This window comes from Periplaneta americana, chromosome 15 (genome assembly GCF_040183065.1).
Source record: "Periplaneta americana isolate PAMFEO1 chromosome 15, P.americana_PAMFEO1_priV1, whole genome shotgun sequence".
Taxonomy (NCBI): Eukaryota; Metazoa; Arthropoda; class Insecta; order Blattodea; family Blattidae; genus Periplaneta; species Periplaneta americana.
Window position 1 is genome coordinate 124,801,605 of NC_091131.1, and position 18,139 is coordinate 124,819,743.

Here is an 18,139-nt window from a genome sequence, read left to right on the forward strand (position 1 = left end):
TATGGCCATATCAAATGCACCATGGCCATAACAAGTTCATTTTACTTTTATTTTTTCACCTGACAAATTTGCATGCCTTATAGATGGGATTACGCAAACATTTTGTATTTTAAGAAAAACAACTTAATTTTTTATGGAAAACCTGTTTTGACTACACTTTTGAATCATAAAAAAAGATTATTAAGTGTCATGTTTATTCATTTTACATCATAATTATTTAATTTTAGCACAACTGCGTTATCAAACTGAAAACAATCACGATTTGTAGAACATTGAACAAGGGTGGCCATATCATGTGCACGTGTTCCTGATATGGCCACTAGGTACACTTTTGGAAATTGGGACTTTTTGGACAATTAAAGCTATTTTTATGGGGAAAGAAAATTGTTTTAAGAAAGTCCATTATACTGAGAACGAGTAAGAAAAAAATAGTTTACATTTTTTTCAAAATGGCGGCTATAAAAATTCTCAAACCTTAGCATGGCCATATCAGGGACACCTATCTTATATGTGTTTCTGTACAAGAGTGAAAAAGAGAGAGATTGTTTTAAATTATTCCCTATTATAATTTGTAGTAGATCTACGGTTCAGCTCTATACATTTCGGTCCGACACAACGCGGATAAGAAACATGCCTCCCAAAATACCTTTATTAAATGATCATATTCCGATATATTGCATGTATCACGGTCAAGTTATATAGGGGGAGGTGGTAAATGATGTCCTCCATAACCCCGTTATATGGGAATTATATAGTTTTGCTTTGCCCCCCCCCCAAGGAAACGGTTCTCTCTCCGTCTATGTGATATGGAATGATGAAGAAATGGAGAAATGGTGATGGAATAATGTGGATGCCTAATATGGGGGAAAATGGGAGAACCCCGAGAAAATGCGACCTTGTCCACCACAAGTGTCACTATGAATTTTTCAATGAAAATCCCAGATCTCATTGGGACTCGAACCTGGGCCGGAGGTCTGACCACTCAGCCACCACAGAGGTCGAGAATGTCTTCTTCCATAATGCCTGAGCGCCATGTCAACGTCATAGCAAGGCAACGTTAAATTATTTTGTTTATTTTTATTTTTTTCCTGTCCATTTCTGTATTCATTATTTTTAGATTAGCTACATTTTTTTAATATTCAATTGTGTTCCAGTTCAAGTGATTAGAGGTTTGAAATCAGCCATGAAGCTTCAAGTGACCGGTCTTAACTGAGCAATAAGGTTTGAATCTGTTAGGCGAGTCTTTCTTTTTGATTTTACAAATTTCATATATATATATATATATATATATATATATATATTGTTGGCATATGCGGAGTTTATGTTGAATCAAAAATTCCTAGAATGTTGGCTGCAAATAACTTAAGTTTTGGAAAGATTTTAAAATATCTAAGCCTAATGAGTCGTTACATTGAGTTCTAAATTAAGATTCTCTACAAAGTGTCAAACTCCACTTACAGTTCTTGCCTCACTTTCATTATATAAACAGTGAAATTGTTTACAACAACTGAAATTCATTATTGTTCGTCGACAAATCATTGGACAAAACCGGTTCTTATCTTACTCAGTAAAATCGTGATACACTCTCAAACTATTACGATATTACTTTATCACGGTATTACCACCATTTTTCCTACGTTTCTGGGTATATATATAGGCTACGCCATTTACACATTCCTTGATTATGTTACTACTGCGCATAAACATTCGTAGACTAGTACAAGAATTAAATGTTTTCATACACTGAAACATGAATTCTTTAACTTCTTCCATGTTTACACTCAACTACATTTATTGGAGAGGAAAGCGAGAGTGGGGAGAAGAGCGCAAGTAATTTTATTAATATTTAAGAATACTAACAATGGCTATTTTTTGGCACAATATTACTGATTTTTAAGTACCGGTATCTAAAGTTGCGGGCATTGCTTATCTGGAGAATATTATTTTGTGCGAGATCGTGCGTGTTTGCTTGCTCTCCGCACAAAACCAATACGCGGTAAGTGTGAAATACCACATTCAGTATTCCCAACGTAACACACATAACAATTTACCTCTTCTTACCACTTAAGCGCCATATTCATTTTACTGCTTTAGGCTTTTAACATATTATTTTTAGAGACGTTTAACATAGTAATAATTATAAATTGGAAACTTACCACTGCAATTTCACCTAAATTGCACTGTTAATTATTGTTTTTAAATATTTGCAAAAATTAAGTAAACTCTACAACACCACAAAAGTTACTGCATTTGTAATGCAAGTAACATTAAGGAAGCCGTGAAAAAATCAACAAGATCCCAGATGCCGATGTTATTACTGCAATATGTTATATAAATAATATTGTTAAAATATTAAAATGAAAAATAAATCATTACATAACCATACCGTTTGTTTTAAGTTCGCATTTATAGACTGGGGGAAAAAAAGACAGACGTATATCACGGCCTGCTGGAATATAGTAAACACAGAAAACATTTTATAGCAACAATGTTGAAGATAGATATTTTAGTTTTTAAAAGTTGCCGTCATTGAACAGAAACCAAGATGGAGATTTCATTGCAACTAATTAGAAATTCCTCTTTCAGGTATGTAATAAACGATCTTCGCACAAAATAATGTACGATACACGAGCGGTATGTTTGTTTTCATGTTCTCGGAAATTAAAAAAGCTCAACTACGTTTCGCTTTTTCAATCTTTTCCTCGAACATGAAAACATCAACATACCGCTCTTGTAACGCATATTACTATTACCTGTAACTTTACAACGTTCATTGTGATATAATACTATAATAACACTTTATATTCGTAAGGTGAACTCCAATTAGAATCTTAAAACAGAGAAGACATTTCATGTTTCCTTGTTATATGCTAACGAAGTGTTATTCTTCCCATTTCTCTTCAATAAACGTTTGCGCTTGTTTTTAGTACTGTGTTTTGATGACGTGTTCGTGAGCAATAACACAGCACCACCGAAAAGCTAAGAATAAGATGTCAGAGGATGGAGAATAAACCTAGATCGGAGTGTTGTGCTTAGTTCTCATTTCAGGGGCTGTCTGTTCTACATGATGTATTATATCGTCTAGCTTTCCCCTAAGTTTCGGTATTTTCCAATTTAAAACGTTCACAAATTTATGTCTTGGCTTTCGTATGTCGCCTTGGATATTTCTGGACAAGCTTAACCGGCCTCCATTCGCTCAATCTAAGAATTCGGCCCCTTTGCGTCTCTCAACTTTCGCTTCGTTCAGGCAAACATCTTAAAAAAAACTCTGCCTTTCTGGATGGTTTTGTTTAGTCAACTGTCCGAAAACAGGTCTGAACTCACAAGTGACACCAACAAGGAACAAGACACCACTTATGAGGCAACTAGGCCGGGAGATAATGGGGTACAGTGGCCAGTTCCTTTCTCCCTCCATTTTATACATCGCCCATTAGCTACATAATGCACTAATCAGACTTCAGATACATACAAACCATTTTACTTCCTCTGGTACATCGTAAAGTGAGATGTACTGCCTGATAATTGATGTACATATCAGCCAGAATCTCAATGAGAGACATTTTCTGTCTGATATCACTCCCTTTTATATGTTGGCTATTAGTTTAAGTCCATTTTCGGCTATTAAGATTGGCATTTTCTCTATATTCCTTGAAAAGAGAGGCGACGGAAGGGTGAGACAAGTGGCCTACCGGTTTGGAGCTCACAAAGATTCTCACAACCCCAAATTCCTTTATAAAGACACGTGCTCGCGTATCTTTAGGTTTTTATTCCCTTTACCCTCTTATTTTATTTGAATTGATTGAATTGATCATAACAGTTCGCCTCCTCTTACGATTTTTGTCCTGTGTACTTCCAGTTTCTCTTATTTTCCAAGAAGATTATACACTGTAGGACGACTAAGAAATTTCACTTTTGGAAAATTATCTGTAAATCTTCTTTGTACTTGTAGGGTTAGTGAGTACATGACAAACATGAACAGTCGCTGTTGTGTAGTAAACCGAGAAACATCAATTTCAGTTACACTATTGCCACAAATAAATTCTAATTCATACCGACTCCAACAAGAAACTTAGATCCTATACAAACTGGGCGAGTCCAGTCGCCTTGTATTTATCTTCTAGTATCTTATTTTTACTTCGGACCTTGATCTTAGCCAAAGTATACACCCTGAGGCACGTAAGGACAACACGTTATGCAGCTGCGGTAGAAGTGCTACTTTGTAGTAAAGAAATAAAACAGGCGCGCTCTGTTACTCCAAGTTTTGCATCACGTTGCTGACCTTCTGTGGCTGAAATAATCTCCGTAGTACCCCATATTAATGACAATATAACAAATTAATACAGGCACTTTTAATACAAGTATATTTCTCTTGCTTAAAGATTACTGTCTGTTTTGAAAATGCGGTACATTTAAATAAATTATGCTGTATTAAATACAAATTGAATTATCAGTAAGGCGATGGACACAAATAAAAAAAAAATATTTTTGTACCTCCTACATTTCTTTGTAATTAATCTTTTTATTCTTCTTTACATGCATTTTATTAGTGTGTCTTAGATTGAATCTCTTTTTTCGAACTTTGACGTTTTTGTATAAACAGAGGTACCATCTTTTAAAGTAGGTCATTAACTATCAATAATTCCATTAGTGCACATATGCGCCCCTTCATGCAGTTAGATGTAGGGCATATTATAAATCTATAAAATTAAATTTTTCCTGTCGTTCTTCTGCGTAAAAATCCTTCGTGACATGTTTGACATTAGCAGACATTTTCTGCAAATTTCTTCTTGAAGTATACTTCTCCTCAAGATGTCATCTTGAGCTTATGGATCAGAAGTGATTGTAGAGTTGATATGTTCAATGTAGACCTGAATTTTGTCTGATACTGGAAAGTCTTTCTGCAGGAGAGTCACTTTGAGACACATTTACCGTAGTATCGCAAGTAGAACTTTACTTAATGTTTTATACTTTACGTCAAATTCATATCTTCTTGTCTACTTTTGCTTCTGAGATCTGCAATTTTGGATCAATTTGCATCTATTCTATGTAGATTCATTTATAATGTATCTAGAAGAAGTTACCTCATTGATAAACTGGAAAAAGTTATCTCATTGGTAAACTACAAATTCCTCTTCAAGTTTGTCATATTCCCTTTATTAATCATATTTCGGTATCCCTGAATAAAATATTGAAGATATGAATATGACGTATTTTTTCGATGTGAAATATCTACAACTTGTCGACTTAAATAAATCATTCTCAATAAAATGGAAATTTGTTTACACATGTTTTCTCGTCTTTTGCAAAGAAATAGATATCTCTCAATATACTGTGTTTCTTGTTACTTGTAATTATTTTATTTCCATTCAGCGTTGTGAAGAATCATTCTGCAAGAGACCTTAATTGTTAAAATTAAGCTCCATAAACTATAAATATATGCTTATGTAGATCCTTCGCTGAGGACTTCAGGTTGTCTTAAAAGTGCCACTGTCTCTGAAATACATGTCACTAAAAAGAATTGCAACTGTTTGTATAGCTACCAGGAAAATGAATACTACCGCCATCTGTTAAGATGTTGGAAAATTAACTACTGCATTAGACGCAGAATGTAAGATACCATATTATACGCTATATATCTCATTTTTGACCAAAATGTCAGTTATCATGTTTTACGCCCGAGTCCCTCATTTGTGTATGTGTATATCTTTTTTTCTGTCGTTGGAATTTTCTGAGCAGGTCTAAGGATTTCATTGTCCCCAAATCTTGACGTCTTTCGGTAATTTTATGTAAAGTGCTGTCAAATAATTTTTACACAACTTCAAATATCTCTTATTTTTAGTTCAGTATTTTTTTTCGTTTTACGATAAGTTTCCATACTCCTCCTACATGCATCTAGAATTTTGTTTGTGTTATTAACATTAATGACAGTTTTAAACTCGTTTGTTTTCTTTTTTAATTAAGGCATCAAAGACTAGGCCTACCTCTGAATTCAAAGAGTTTTCGTTGATAATTTATAAAAAGAAAGAGAATTAGAAGTCCTGAAGAGACTAGAAAGACACTAAAACAACGATACGTTTCAGTGACCCAGTCGTCAGGAATATTAAAATTGTTCTGTAGAAGACTCTAAAAATTGTCAATATCAGAACAGTTTCAAAAGTTCGATAATTGGAAATCCATGCAGTTTCATTTGCTTTGTGCCGCCTCTTTATCACTTCTGAGTTAAAATCACTGGTTCTTAAAGACGAATTTTATAATAATGTGCAAGAATCAGTATTGTTTTAAATATAATTAAATGGAAACATGTTTCGCTTAGCGCAGCATCACCAAAAAAAGTGACATTGCTAATAAATTTTTCCCTTTTGACAATGATTCAGCGCATCAATTTTCCGCAATAAAGTTGTATTACAGATGCGATTTAGTTTAATAATTTCGTTACATTTAGGTATCACTATTATTATTATTATTATTATTATTATTATTATTATTATTATTATTATTATTATTATTATTATTACATAATTATTTTATTGGTATGTTGGGTAGATAAAAGGAATTGTTTTTGTATTACATTAATTATGTATTATATTGCATTAAAATGTTTTGTTTATGTTTATAATAATGTAGTAATTTTGTATCATACTGGTTGAGTGGAAAAGAAGACCGAATGACCTTAACTCTGCCAGTTAAAATAAACTATACTTACTTACAAATGGCTTTTAAGGAACCCGAAGGTTCATTGCCGCCCTCACATAAGCCCGCCAGCGGTCCCTATCCTGTGCAAGATTAATCCAGTCTCTATCATCATACCCCACCTCCCTCAAATCCATTTTAATATTATCCTCCCATCTACGTCTCGGCCTCCCTAAAGGTCTTTTTCCCTCCGGTCTCCCAACTAACACTCTATATGCATTTCTGGATTCGCCCATACGTGCTACATGCCCTGACAATCTCAAACGTCTGGATTTAATGTTCCTAATTATGTCAGGTGAAGAATACAATGCGTGCAGTTCTGTGTTGTGTAACTTACTCCATTCTCCTGTAACTTCATCCCGCTTAGCCCCAAATATTTTCCTTAGCACCTTATTCTCAAACACCCTGAACCTATGTTCCTCTCTCAGAGTGAGAGTCCAAGTTTCACAACCATACAGAACAACCGGTAATATAACTGTTTTATAAATTCTAACTTTCAGATTTTTGGACAGCAGCCTGGATGATAAGAGCTTCTCAACCGAATAATAACACGCATTTCCCATATTTATTCTGCGTTTAATTTCCTCCCGAGTGTCATTTATATTTGTTACTGTTGCTCCAAGATATTTGAATTTTTCCACCTCTTCGAAGGATAAATCTCCAATTTTTATATTTCCATTTCGTACAATATTCTGGTCACGAGACATAATCATATACTTTGTCTTTTCGGGATTTACTTCCAAACCGATCGCTCTACTTGCTTCAAGTAAAATTTCCGTGTTTTCCCTAATCGTTTTTGTATTTTCTCCTAACATATTCACGTCATCCGCATAGACAAGAAGCTGATGTAACCCGTTCAATTCCAAACCCTGCCTGTTATCCTGAACTTTCCTAATGGCATATTCTAGAGCGAAGTTAAAAAGTAAAGGTGATAGTGCATCTCCCTGCTTTAGCCCGCAGTGAATTGGAAAAGCATCAGATAGAAACTGACCTATACGCACTCTGCTGTATGTTTCACTGAGACACATTTTAATTAATCGAACTAGTTTCTTGGGAATACCAAATTCAATAAGAATATCATATAATACTTCCCTCTTAACCGAGTCATAAGCCTTTTTGAAATCTATGAATAACTGATGTACTGTACGTACCCTTATACTCCCATTTTTTCTCCATTATCTGTCAAATACAAAAAATCTGATCAATAGTCGATCTATTACGCCGAAAAACCGCACTGATGATCGCCAATAATTTCATCTACGTACGGAGTTAATCTTCTCAAAAGAATATTGGACAAAATTTTGTACGACGTCAACAAAAGTGATATTCCTCGAAAGTTACCACAGTTGGTTTCGTCCCCCTTTTTAAAAATAGGTACAATTATGGACTCCTTCCATTGTTCTGGTACAATTTCCTTTTCTCAAATAGCAAGTACAAAATAAACTATAATAATAATAATAATAATAATAATAATAATAATAATAATAATAATAATAATAATTATTATTATTATTATTATTATTATTATTATTATCATTATTATTATTACAAATACTGGAACTGTCGACCATCCTCCCTATTGTACATTTTACATCTTTTGAAAACATTTCTTAAACACTGCATTTCGTCCCTGTGATGGAATTGAACCCTAGGCACATGCTTCGTCACATTAGATATTTGAAAGACTCCTGTCTTATAAGAATTTAGTTGTAACAATTTGTCGCTTTTCCAGTTAGTCTTCGATACACAAGCCTGCTCTGTTAACTTTCTTGACGATTTTGTAGGAGACTCTTCTAGCTTATAGATTGTGCAATATATATATTTTTTTCAGTTAGAATACAATTTATGAGTATCTTTTTATTTCAGATGACCGGGTAGTGATCTCTGTACGATTATAGCATTTCACTACAAAAGTTTAGTTCAATATATGTAGGCTTTTAGTGTTCAGAGTGGAATAAAATTTGTCGTGGTTATACAATACAATAAATCATTCTGAATTCATTTGTACAAAAAGACAATTAATTAGTTACTTATCCATGTGAAAAGAAAAGGCCCTAACTGATAACCTGTTTTCTCACTTTGCTAATTGTGCCTCAAACTTTAAGTGCACATTACTTGCTACAGTCTTGACTCATATCCTATGTATTTTTTTTTTAATTATCAAGTAATATTTACTGTGAAGTTTAAACCAATATTTAGTTAAATTTTTCACCCTTGGTGAATCAGAAAAAAATATTATACTTAGATTAACAATTTCTACCATTTTTTTCAATACGTATATATTTTTTCTTATGTTATGTGTGTGATATTCATAAACCTGTAGGTCTTCGTTGTAAAACATAGGCTGTACAAAACACTAAAAATTACATGCAAATTTATTCAGTAGTTTCAGAGGAAAATGCGCTTAAGTGTGAAAAATCTTAACTTAAGGAAAACATCATTTAATAAAAAAGGGATGTATGAATTACATGGGCCGCTTATTTAGAGACCATTTAAAGTGTTTATGTGCAGAGGTACCCCCACAATAAAAAAAGACCAATTTCTGTATTTTTAAAATACAATATAAAAAATCGAATTTTTCATCCCTAATCACTACGCAGTCCCCTTAAAAATGAGCCTGTTTCTCTAACTTTTTTTAAAATAAATTATGGATTGTTATATCATATGGTTATTGAACAATTGAAACCAGGGTATTTCCGTAGAAATATAGCACGACACTTTTTGTACGATTTTTCGTAATGTAATATCATGAATGAAGATTCTCTGTTTTAACGTGTACTGCATTTCGCTAATTAATCTCAACTGCACTGAAAGGAAGTCAGCTGTATAGTAAAGCTGTATCCTGTATTGTTTATCCATATTATGGAACACAAAACCCTCCCACGCTCGATCTAAAGAAAATGTACAGACTATTTGCTCGGCAGTCGTTCGATCTACGTATAAACTAACAGTAAAAGGTCGATGGAGTTTACCATTGCGCTTTACGCTTAAGGTTTTACGCATTCTCTTATATTATGTTATAATTTAGGATATTGCATTGTACTGTATTATTTCATTCGCAATTTGGGAAACTCTATTTTGTTTATATGAACAATGCTGAATCACAAATTGGCACTATGAAACCAAATGACGCTTTACATATCTAACGCTCCAATGTTAAAAATCTGCAATGCAGTAGACTATCATTTTTCTTTTGATGCAAATTTATTGCTAACTTCTGAATATGATATTGACACCCTCTCTGCGAATCCCCACCGGGCACACTTAGTGAAAACTGTAATAGGTTGTATTCGTATTACCCTCTCCGGTTGTATTACAGCTGAACGTGGAAACCTACTGGAATCTTATGATACGACTTAGATTTGGACTTGGAGAATCAGACACTGCAGTTAGTGCTGTCTGCCGCTAACGACCATTTCTCTCTCGGGTACTATTGTTACACTTCCCTTCCGTTGTATCTAGCTCCCTTTCATTGGGAGGACAGGCATTGACCTAAGTTCATGCTAAAGACGATAACAACAAGAGACTGTCTGGCATTGCGGCTATTTCCGAGAACGTTTATTGCTGTTTCATGTTGCAGGAAATGGATGCCAGTAAATTCCTCCACAATTGAAGTTTAATCTTAATCTCTGTTACATAATTCAAACATTAATTTAATAACTTGGCAAGATTACGAAATTTAATACACATGTAAAGCAATCTTCGGTCAATCTAAAAATACTGGTCTTTTTATGGGTTAGGAGTGTATGTAATGTGCGCCACGGTTAACTCAGATTTTGTAGTTGTATGAAAATTAGATGTGTAGAGTGCGGCACGAACATTTGTAAACTACGCCACATAGATTTGTAGGTTGCGCCAGGAGTAATACTACAGTCTTGTATATACAATCACGAAGCTTGAGTTTAAGAGGGCACTAGGAACAATAGACTGCGCAGGTACTATTTCGCATTGTCTGTATTGAGGCGATAGTAGCGATCTTAGTGGTTGGTTAGCAACTATCTATGGATGCATATTTACTACGTATTGAGCTTCGTGACTGTATATACTAGACTGTGGTAATACTATAAGCAAAATCGAGGGAGTTCTCTCGATATATACTATATCTCTGCAGAAGCCTAACTATAGGCGAATGAACAATCTACTGAATACAAAGAAACAACTAATGCAGTATAATCATTTAATGAAAAATATAATTCCATGTTTTACCACACCTCTCGCAACATTTTCCTTTTCTTAGGTGTACTTCTCCAATTCCAAATAAGTGTCTACATAAAAGTAAAACGTATTCAACAAGAAATACTTGCAGGAAAATCAGCTATAATAAATGACAATTATTCGCGCCTTTGCAAGTGGAGACACCAATACATAAACAATGAAATATCCCGTTTCGATTTAATTAAGAACAAGAAAACAAAGTGCCCATGAAAAAGAAATAAAGTTCAGAGGAATTTTCATTTTATAAGTTACTAAGTCTAACATTTTGAACTACTTTATAAGTGACAACGTTACTAGGCTTAACATGTTTAACCATTGTCAAAGATAATTCACAAATGTTGACACATAGGAATAATGTTCACCTATAGGCCTACAATACCAGAAACCGTGACCTTTTTGATATACCTAAGTGTAGGCTAACCCAAACTGTGAAAATTATTTTATTATGTCTTTAAAAATTGCAAATAAATTTCCGACACATGTTTTCAATTTGGAAAGGAAGTCTTTTAATAGACTTGTCTCTGGTTTGTTATTTAACAAACCCTTTTATGATATTAATGAGTTTTTAATGTTAATGTTGTCGAGTGTTTTTATACATTTTATTGTTTTTTATGTCTCTCTTGTTTATTTTATATGTAATATTTGACTTCGTCAATTGCACAAATTTGTGTTCACTGACTGTATGATACTCAGTATACTCAATATTTTGTTAATGACAAAGTTACTACGCCTAACATTTTTAACCATTTTAAAAGTGACAAAGTTACTAAGCCTAACATGTTTAACCATTTTATAAGTGACAAAGTTACTAAGCCTAACATGTTTAACCATTTTATAAGTGACAAAGTTTTATAAGTAATAAAGTTACTAAGCCTAACATGTTTAACCATTTTATAAGTGACAAAGTTACTAAGCCTAACATGTTTAACCATTTTATAAGTGACAAAGTTTTATAAGTGATAAAGTTACTAAGCCTAACATTTTAAACTAGACCTACATAATTTCATAGCCAGTCCTAAGTCTGGAAAAGTGGAAAGGAAAAATGACGTTATTTACACCATCTAGTTGGCGCACTTAACATATGTCGGTGACGCAGAGTACACCATCTCGGTTGAGTAAAAAAGATGAAAGTGGCGCTGATTATCACCTCCCCATCGTACTGCTTTTTCTACACAGCTGAACGAGAATAAAAATTCACTTTGCTTTTGAGCCAACACATTTGACCCAGACGATTAAAAACAATAACTAATTTATTTTTCTATTTTGTTGTTTCAGAATTGATTGTTATATATAAAGTCTCTCCGAGCACGCCTAAATTGAAATTTCGTCCTACTTAAGCTTATTTTATTTTACATTCTGTTTATAGTGTTTTTTTCTTGTCTGTTGCAGGTGAGCAGTTCCGCAGATGGCAGCGGTAGTCAACGAAAACCGTAACAACAGGTGTGGATAATTAATGGTGCCTTCACAATGCCGCTTCCCAGTGGTAAGTACCGGTCACATGTGCGTTTTGGCCTGGGTAACTCTAGAGCCATATGTTTTATTATTAACGTTTTTGCAGAGTTCATGGAGATCGGACGTTGTAGTATTTTGATACTGCGTGTAATTTTGTAACAGACTTAATAAGTTACATTGACGATAGTTTATAACTTTATTACGTGAATTGATGGGATAAGAATAGTCAAAATCATCCAGATTCGTGGTGAAGTGTAGGATAAATCAGATGAAAACTGTGAAACCAAGAATTTTCTAAATATCTTATATTTTTCGTCCGAATTAGAGCAACAATGGCACAGGTACACAGATATCATCAGACGTAGGATTTCATGGTAATAATTATTTAAAGAAAATCACATTAAGATTTTTTTTTAATTGGTGGTGTTTTAATATGAAAAAAATATTTTTATTCCATATGAGTGTAACAAGTAAGAGATAGAAACGGTAATCAAAAGTATGTATAGTGAAAATAGAGTTTAAAATAAATAGTAAATGTAATGGTAGGGATAGGGAAATCAATTTTAGATAGGTTTTAGTAGTGTCAGATGAATAATGTGCGAAATAGATGAAGTGATTAGTAAAAGAATGGACACGGAAGGACACAGCATTGAATAAAGGAAGATAAGTGCATAAATCGTCCACTACGTTTAAAATTGATGTAAGTAGAGTACAGTATAATGAAAATGCTGGCCCGAGTACACGAATGTGAAGGGCCAACAGGACCAAATGGTTGAGTTACAATAAATCATATGATCATAGTATCATATCAATTGGTGGTGTTTTGTGTTGAAAATTATATTAGAAATTCGCAATTAATTTCATACCAATATCCGGATGAAATTGATGAGTAATGACAGAAATGAAAGTTAACAAATATTAATTAAGCGTATAGTTAAGTAAGTAAGGTAACAGTGTTGCTCACACCCCTTCCATTCAGTTCTTGTATTGCAATAGGCCTATCTACACATAAAATTATTAGCATTTATACAAAATTCATGTTTTAGACATTGTTCAACATGGAAAGAGTAACTAATTTCACTACTCCTTCCCATGTTTAATCCTTCATACCGAACATACTACTACTTAACCACAAATTAGTTACAAAACCATGTGGTTAATAAAACAACGGTAGTTACTTTCTTCACAGAATCGCAGGTGAAGAATCTCGCTGGTGAAATCCGTAATCAGCAAAAGTATAGTTTATCCCAAACCTGCAGATAGCATTCGCTTGTAGGCCTAAGCTCCTTTTATAAAAGCGACAGAAGGCAAGGAATTCCAAGAAAATAATATCTGTTGTCATTCAAATTAACTCTCGAGCAGCAGTGAGATCTAACAGTTTTATTTATTTGATTGTTATCGCAAGAATTTAAATTCCGACTTGCCGCTTTAATATTCTTCCATTAGACTTCTAAATTTCACTTATTGTTATTGCTTCTGTCTTTCTTGGCATGACGTTGCGAATGTATAATTCAAGTTTCATTTGCCAGGGACTTCTTATTTTTGGAACTTGAAAAAAAAAATGTACCTACATCTTTCTATAAAAAAAATGGAAAATAACACAGCGATTTTAATTTTTTGCTAAAAATAACAGGATTTTCTCTAAAACAGGCAGAATTAGAAAAAAAATTAGGAAAAAAATTACACCAATTCAAAACTATGCCGTATATTAATATGAGCACTTTTTTTAAGAAGAAGCAACTTTCTCATATATCGCTAATAATAAAAACACTTTCATTTATCATACTTCCCTAGCAACATAAGATAAACACTTCGAGATAAACTCATTAAATTAAAAAATGACAACAAAATTATCCGTTTGGTATACTATTTTTACTAACTTGTCCGCAAAATTACAATCCATTCAATAGTGTAAACAATAAATTATATTGTGACCTAGGGTATAAGTACCCTGTAACACTCTCTCTATTGGTCTATGATCTATGATCATCTTAGGAAATATTTTAGAAATATTGTAACGCGTTATTAAAGCCTCGAGAAGGAAGTTCAGTTGTTAAGAATGCATTGTCTGGCAGGAAGGAAATTAGCCGACATAGAGCCTATGAACTTTGGTCAGACATTAGAAGACGCTGATTATTATTATTATTATTATTATTATTATTATTATTATTATTATTGCGAAAATGAGACAGGGTAATGTAATAAGATTCTATGCTATGAACCCGAAGATCGCATGATCGATTTCCGATTAGATTGCTATTTTTTCCATTTGGCCTAATTCTTCCGGCTACACTGTTGTCCTAGGATCGAGTCAACCTCTAATAAAAATGGCGTCAGTGACTTTTCCTTACTGCTGTTAATGTCAGTTATCTGCAAAGCTGGAAGCCTTAACCTTCCTATACCCTATGGGCCTTCACAGCCTGTAATGGGGATAATTTTGCCTTTGTGTAGTTTTAAAATTTATGATGATGATGATGATAATGATGATGATGATGATGATGGTGTAAATTATTAATTTTTTGTATGTAGAGAGCTCATAGCTGTGGCAACTCAACCAAATAAAAATATTTTTAAAAAAATTATTTGGAAGCCCAAATTTGGAAAAAATATACCCAATGCAGGATTGTACTAAAACCGATATATCTAAAACGTTTTTAAAGATAGATTCAAACAGTTTTTACAATGTATTTGCAGAAGTATGTTCTACAAACTGTCTGTAACAGAATTTTGATATTAGTCCCTACGTTTGTAAAATAAACAATTAAAATTTAGTAACAATTTTCTGATTTCCTTTCTTGCAAACAAACGGACGTATTTTCAAAATGAAATCAATTAACAAAATTCAGTTACAGAGAAAAGTTTCCTAATAGTCTAAAGAATGTGTGTTCTAAATTTCATGTATGTATCTTTAGTAGTTCAGAAATTATATTCATTTTGTCTGGCAATGTAGCAAAAAAAAAATGAAGTTACTGGAAACCTATAAAAGCGGGCGTGTGATTTAAAAATCCATAGCGCAGGAAGTTTAAAAATGACGTCTCAACATCCGATAAGGGCACAAATACCCACAAAATGTTATGCAATGCATTCCACACATATCAAAGGGTATTTTAAAGAAAAAAAAATTTTGAAAATTTAATTTACCGGAAACAACAATAAAAGTGGGCGAGTGATTTAAAAATCCATAATGCAGGAAGATTAAAAATGGCGATCCACACATATCACAGAGTATTTTAAAGAATATTTTTTTTTTTAATTTATCCATTCTTCATCAAAAATACCATCCTCTCCCCTTAAGTGGCTATAAAACGTTGTGATATACATTTATATTTAAGAGACAAATTCAGTTTCATGCCTGCATTCGGCTTGCCTGGATTACAAGTTTTTCACGATGTAGAACTAATTGTTTTATGTTCTTATTTGGCAATAAGGTATAACGGAAATATGTAGCAACATCAATGCAGCACTGGCGCGGTTTAGGGATAGCGAACTGGTGTTGTGTTCTGAGCCTGCCTTCGATTGTGGGTTCGGATCCCGCTTGTACCAATTACCGCGTCATTTTTTTTCGAGGTTGTCCCCAAGTATAAGAAGAATCCTCAATTCATCTCTCTGTAAAAAATTCCATCCACGCAATATAACCATAATGTTGATACAGTGTTGTTAAATGACCGACTAGAAAAATATAAAAGTTACCACATCATTATTGTTGTTATATTCAATGTCGTGGACTTATTACTTACTTACTTAATTATTTACTTAGAAATGGCTTTTAAGTAACACACAGGCTCATTGCCGCCCTCACATAAGCCCGCCATCGGTCCCTGTCCTGTGCAAGATTAATCCAGTCTCTATCATCATATCCTACCTCCCTCAAATACATTTTAATATTATCCTCCCATCTACGTCTCGGCCTCCCCAACGGTCTTTTCCCCTCCGGTCTCCCAACTAACACTCTATACGCATTTCTGGATTCGCCCATTCGTGCTACATGCCCTGTGCATCTCAAACGTCTGGATTTAATGTTCATAATAAAATTATGTCAGGTGAAGAATACAATGCGTGCAGTTCTCCGTTGTGTAACTTTCTGCATTCTCCTGTAACTTCATCCCTCTTAGCCCCAAATATTGTCCTAAGAATCTTATTCTCAAACACTCTTAATCTCTGTTCCTGTCTCAAAGTGAGAGTCTAAGTTTCACAATCTTACAGAACACCGATAATATAATTGTTTTATAAATTCTAACTTTCAGATTTTTTGACAGCAGACTAGATGACACAAGCTTCTCAACTGAATAATAACAAACATTTCCCATATTTATTCTGCGTTTAATTTCCTCCCGAGTGTCATTTATATTTGCAATGTCGTGGACAGAGGAGTTTAATCGAGAAGATATTATAATCGCAGAATAATGACAAATCTGACAGGAGCAATGAAACTGAACTCCGAAGTGGCGACGTATTTCTTGGCCTCTGTATGAACCTCTTTGTATGCAGCAGTTGGACAAGTTTATGTATGAAATTTTATGACAGATGTCTCGTTGCTGGAAGATTGGAGAGTCCTGAAGGGAGAGATGCAGTCAAGAATAATCTCCTTGCTGACAGCCAATACTAGGAGGTTCGCCTCCTGTTTGCTCTCGCAGGACGTGAGCACAAAGCTTCAAATCCGAGCGAGTCACTGTTGGAAACAACAGATATCAAAGTTCAAACAACGGAGAACTGACAGCACATTGTGCTATTGTTCCTGTCGGTCGTGGCAGTTCATGGTCAGAGCGTATCTCACACTCCAGAGGCTTCGAGTTCTAAGCTCTATGAGTGTCTATCAGAACGTTCGTCCAATTCTTTGCTGGCACGTTTTATAAACTGTATTGCTACTAAAATAACTGTGTATGAAACACAGTTCCCTTCAATAAAAATCTATTATAGTGCATAATGCTTACTTATCAGTCACGATGTACAGTTACCCTTAAAAGGAATGAGACGACTCTTGGTCGTCGGAAGTTAAAGTTCTACAGCGCGGTTCACTTGATATCGACGTAACAATAAATACCATGACATATACAACAAGAATTGTTACAAGGACCACAACAAGGACAAGGACCAGAATAAGAATCACGAAGAAGATAGCCATTTAAGGCCACGATTTCACAACATTGCTCGAGTCACAAAATATCATTGCTTCTCTGTACCGAATGGCAAAAGCCTGCTATGGGATCTACATTCTGGACTGCTGCTGTCGCTGTCTTGTCTCGGTAGCTCATATAGTAGCGTGTCGGTTCCACTGTATAATCGAAACATCTCGTGTTCGATCCCAGGTAAAACTTTTTTTTTATTGAGGTGTAATTAATTTCTTCAGAGTTCCTCGACTGTCTAATTTGTCGAAAAATATGGAATAATTTATGCCCAATTTCTGGGTCTTAGAAGTGGGCTGAACCTCGTCAAAAAATCTTACTTGGAAGTTAAAAGTATTCTTCCTCAAACAATAATCATAAGAAACAAAAAGAGACCTGTTAACTTAAAATTTTGTCCACATGCCATCAGCTTCTATTACAGCTCTAAGTCAATCCGGCATGGATGTCACGAGATTGTGGAATAGGTTCTGATCCCCGGTGAGATCATCCCAGGTGTCAACAACGTGATTCCACAATTCGTCTCGATTTAGAGGGCGTCGGTGGGCAAAGGTGGCTATTCTGTAGTGACATGAACATAGATTATCTCTCAGAACTTTTCCGTAAAAGTAAATTAAATTCACTCCTTGAAACTGACAACCTTAGTCGTAGCGTAATTTTTC